Source organism: Mustelus asterias, unplaced genomic scaffold (assembly GCF_964213995.1).
Source record: "Mustelus asterias unplaced genomic scaffold, sMusAst1.hap1.1 HAP1_SCAFFOLD_3387, whole genome shotgun sequence".
NCBI classification, from domain to species: domain Eukaryota; kingdom Metazoa; phylum Chordata; class Chondrichthyes; order Carcharhiniformes; family Triakidae; genus Mustelus; species Mustelus asterias.
The window spans coordinates 5,001-10,154 of NW_027593332.1; the positions used below are offsets into that span (position 1 = coordinate 5,001).

General features: G+C 53.1%; 1 pseudogene across 1 annotated transcript in view; it reads left to right on the forward strand.

Annotated features, from left to right (window-relative positions):
- LOC144490515 (serine/threonine-protein kinase SBK1 pseudogene) overlaps positions 1 to 4,672 on the forward strand; it is a 5,774-nt pseudogene extending 1,102 nt beyond the window's left edge. Inside the window, exon 1 of the transcript XR_013497272.1 lies at positions 1 to 4,672. This exon is cut by the window's left edge and continues 1,102 nt beyond it. The product of XR_013497272.1 is annotated as a serine/threonine-protein kinase SBK1 pseudogene (transcript).
- Positions 4,673 to 5,154: the final 482 nt, after the last annotated feature.

A 5,154-nucleotide genomic window follows, 5' to 3' on the forward strand; every position in this document is an offset into this window, starting at 1 on the left:
TCAATCCCAAACGAATCCCACTGCCCCGCTCTCTCTCCATAGCCTTGTATCAATCCCCAAACTAATCCCACTGCCCCGCTCTCTCCCCATAGCCCTGTATCAATCCCCAAACTAATCCCATTGCCCTGCTCTCTCCCCATAGCCCTGTATCAATCCCAAACTAATCCCACTGCCCCGCTCTCTCCCCATAGCCCCGTATCAATCCCAAACGAATCCCACTGCCCCGCTCTCTCTCCATAGCCTTGTATCAATCCCCAAACTAATCCCACTGCCCCGCTCTCTCCCCATAGCCCTGTATCAATCCCCAAACTAATCCCATTGCCCTGCTCTCTCCCCATAGCCCTGTATCAATCCCAAACTAATCCCACTGCCCCACTCTCTCCCCATAGCCCTGTATCAATCCCCAAACTAATCCCACTGCCCCGCTCTCTCCCCATAGCCTTGTATCAATCCCCAAACTAATCCCACTGCCCCACTCTCTCCCCATAGCCCTGTATCAATCCCAAACTAATCCCACTGCCCCGCTCTCTCCCCATAGCCTTGTATCAATCCCCAAACTAATCCCACTGCCCCACTCTCTCCCCATAGCCCTGTATCAATCCCCAAACTAATCCCACTGCCCCGCTCTCTCCCCATAGCCCTGTATCAATCCCCAAACTAATCCCACTGCCCCGCTCTCTCCCCATAGCCCTGTATCAATTCCCAAACTAATCCCACTGCCCCGCGCTCTCCCCATAGCCCTGTATCAATTCCCAAACTAATCCCACTGCCCCGCGCTCTCCCCATAGACCTGTATCAATCCCCAAACTAATCCCACTGCCCCGCTCTCTCCCCATAGCCCTGTATCAATCTCAAACTAATCCCTCTGTCCCGCTCTCTCCCCATAGCCCTGTATCAATCCCCAAACTAATCCCACTGCCCCGCTTTCTTCCCATAGCCCTGTATCAATCCCCAAACTAATCCCACTGCCCCGCTCTCTCCCCATAGCCCTGTAACAATCTCAAACTAATCCCTCTGCCCTGCTCCCTCCCCATAGCCCTGTATCAATCCCCAAACTAATCCCACTGCCCCGCTCTCTCCCCATAGCCCTGTATTAATCCCCAAACTAATCCCATTGCCCCGCTCTCTCCCCATAGCCCTGCATCAATCCCAAACTAATCCCACTGCCCCGCTCTCTCCCCATAGCCCTGTATCAATCCCCAAACTAATCCCATTGCCCTGCTCTCTCCCCATAGCCCTGTATCAATCCCCAAACTAATCCCACTGCCCCGCTCTCCCCATAGCCCTGTATCAATCCCCAAACTAATCCCACTGCCCCGCTCTCCCCCCATAGCCCTGTATCAATCCCCAAACTAATCCCACTGTCCCGCTCTCTCCCCAGAGCCCTGTATCAATCCCCAAACTAATCCCACTGCCCCGCTCTCCCCCCATAGCCCTGTATCAATCCCCAAACTAATCCCACTGCCCCACTCTCTCCCCATAGCCCTGTATCAATCCCCAAACAAATCCCACTGCCCCGCTCTCTCCCCATAGCCCTGTATCAATCCCAAACTAATCCCATTGCCCCGCTCTCTCCCCATAGCCCTGTACCAATCCCCAAACTAATCCCACTGCCCCGCGCTCTCCCCATAGCCCTGTATCAATCCCCAAACTAATCCCACTGCCCCGCGCTCTCCCCATAGCCCTGTATCAATCCCAAATTAATCCCACTGCCCCGCTCTCTCCCCATAGCCCTGTATCAATCCCAAACTAATCCCACTGCCCCGCTCTCTCCCCATAGCCCTGTATCAATCCCCAAACTAATCCCACTGCCCCGCGCTCTCCCCATAGCCCTGTATCAATCCCCAAACTAATCCCACTGCCCCGCGCTCTCCCCATAGCCCTGTATCAATCCCAAACTAATCCCACTGCCCCGCTCTCTCCCCATAGCCCTGTATCAATCCCCAAACTAATCCCACTGCCCCGCGCAATCCCCATAGCCCTGTATCAATCCCCAAACTAATCCCACTGCCCCGCTCTCTCGCCATAGCCCTGTATCAATCCCAAACTAATCCCACTGCCCCGCTCCCTCCCCATAGCCCTGTATCAATCCCAAACTAATCTCACTGCCCCGCTCTCTCCCATAGCCCTGTATCAATCCTAAACTAATCCCACTGCCCCGCTCTCTCCCCATAGCCCTGTATCAATCCCCAAACTAATCCCACTGCCCCGCTCTCTCCCCATAGCCCTGTATCAATCCCCAAACTAATCCCACTGCCCCGCTCTCTCCCCATAGCCCTGTATCAATCCCCAAACTAATCCCACTGCCCTGCTCTCTCTCCATAGCCCTGTATCAATCCCCAAACTAATCCCTCTGCCCCGGTCTCTCCCCACAGCCCTGTATCAATCCCAAACTAATCTCACTGCCCCAATCTCTCTCCATAGCCCTGTATCAATCCCCAAACTAATCTCACTGCCGCCGCTCTCTCCCCATAGCCCTGTATCAATCCCAAACTAATCCCTCTGCCCCAATCTCTCTCCATAGCCCTGTATCAATCCCCAAACTAATCCCACTGCCCCGCTCTCACCCCATAGCCCTGTATCAATCCCAAACTAATCTCACTGCCCCGCTCTCTCCCCATAGCCCTGTATCAATCCCCAAACTAATCCCACTGCCCCGCTCTCTCCCCATAGCCCTGTATCAATCCCCAAACTAATCCCACTGCCCCGCTCTCTCCCCATAGCCCTGTATCTACTCCGAAACTAATCCCACTACACCGCTCTCTCCCCATAGCCCTGTATCAACCCCCAAACTAATCCCACTGCCCCACCCTCTCCCCATAGCCCTGTATCAATCCCCAAACTAATCCCTCTGCCCCGGTCTCTCCCCGTAGCCCTGTATCAATCCCAAACTAATCCCACTGCCCCGCTCTCTCCCCATAGCCCTGTATCAATCCCAAACTAATCCCACTGCCCCAATCTCTCCCCATAGCCCTGTATCAATCCCAAACTAATCCCACTGCCCCGCTCTCTCCCCGTAGCCCTGTATCATTCCCAAACTAATCCCACTGCCCCAATCTCTCCCCATAGCCCTGTATCAATCCCAAACTAATCCCACTGCCCTGCTCTCTCCCCATAGCCCTGTATCAATCCCCAAACTAATCCCACTGCCCCGCTCTCTCCCCATAGCCCTGTATCAATCCCCAAACTAATCTCACTGCCCCGCTCTCTCCCCATAGCCCTGTATCAATCCCCAAACTAATCCCACTGCCCTGCTCTCTCCCCATAGCCCTGTATCAATCCCAAACTAATCCCACTGCCCCAATCTCTCCCCATAGCCCTGTATCAATCCCAAACTAATCCCACTGCCCCGCTCTCTCCCCATAGCCCTGTATCAATCCCCAAACTAATCTCACTGCCCCGCTCTCTCCCCATAGCCCTGTATCAATCCCCAAACTAATCCCACTGCCCTGCTCTCTCCCCATAGCCCTGTATCAATCCCAAACTAATCCCACTGCCCCAATCTCTCCCCATAGCCCTGTATCAATCCCAAACTAATCCCACTGCCCTGGTCTCTCCCCGTAGCCCTGTATCAATCCCAAACTAATCCCACTGCCCCGCTCTCTCCCCATAGCCCTGTATCAATCCCAAACTAATCCCACTGCCCCACTCTCTCCCCATAGCCCTGTATCAATCCCAAACTAATCCCACTGCCCCGCTCTCTCCCCATAGCCCTGTATCAATCCCCAAACTAATCCCACTGCCCCGCTCTCTCCCCATAGCCCTGTATCAATCCCCAAACTAATCCCACTGCCCCGCTCTCTCCCCATAGCCCTGTATCAATCCCCAAACTAATCCCACTGCCCCACTCTTTCCCCATAGCCCATTCCAATCAATCTCTCATCAGACAGCCCCCCTCACCCCAGGAACCTTCTCTGAACTGCCTCCAATGCGAGTCTATCCCTCCCTCAGTAAGGAGACCAAAACTCTGCGCAGTACTCCAGCTGCGGAAACACCAAATGCCCCGTACAGTTGTAGCGAGACTTCCTGACTTTTATACTCCATCCCCCTTTGCAATAAAGACTGCTTGCCTTCCTCACCACTTGCTGTAGCTGCATTCGAATCTGTAGTGATTGATGTACCTGGATGCCCAGGTCCCTCTGCACTGCGGATATCTGCAAACTATCTGTGTTTAAATGATCTTCCCCTTTCAAATTCTTCCTGCCAAAGTCAGTAATCAGGCATTTTGGTCGGATTAATCCCCGGCTGCCTCTCACTGGTCTATCGACTGGATTTCTCTCTGTATCCTGTCCGCAGCTGTGTATCATTAGTAAAACCTGGATAAACCACCATCAGTCTGTTCTGCTGTGTCAGTAACATTGATTGTTAATAATTTAGGGACCCAGAACTAATCGTGCAGTGTCTGACAATCCTCCGAGAGTGAATGAAGAGGGAGGCGAGAGGTGTGTTTACCAATTGAAAAATATTGTGTGTTAATTGTATCGCTGGAAAGGGTTTGATTCTCAGCTTTTCTGAATGTCCTCTGCGAAAGTCAAAGTTTTAAATGTCTAACAATTTATGCTTGAACTTGTACTTATTGGAATTATACGAGGTTTATCAGGTGTGTTTTACAACCAGCTATTTTGTATACGCTTTGTAAATACCATTTACAATAAAGTAGTATTCAAACAAACTCTCTCTGTCCTCATCATTCTCCTTAATCCAGGCCGACACTCCCTCCGGTGTCAGTACTGAGGGAGTGCTGCACTGTCGGAGGGTCAGTACTGAGGGAGTGCTGCACTGTCGGGGTAGATGTCTATACTCTAGGATTTGAGCTCCATAATCCAGGCCGACACTCCCTCCGGTGTCAGTACTGAGGGAGTGCTGCACTGTCGGGGGTAGATGTATATACTCTGGGATTTGAGCTCCATAATCCAGGCCAACACTCCCCCCCGTGTCAGTACTGAGGGAGTGCTGCACTGTCAGAGGGTCAGTACTGAGGGAGTGCTGCACTGTCAGAGGGTCAGTACTGAGGGAGTGCTGCACTGTCAGAGGGTCAGTGCTGAGGGAGTGCCGCACTGTCAGAGGGTCAGTACTGAGGGAGTGCCGCACTGTCAGAGGGTCAGTACTGAGGGAGTGCCGCACTGTCAGAGGGTCAGTACTGAGGGAGTGCCG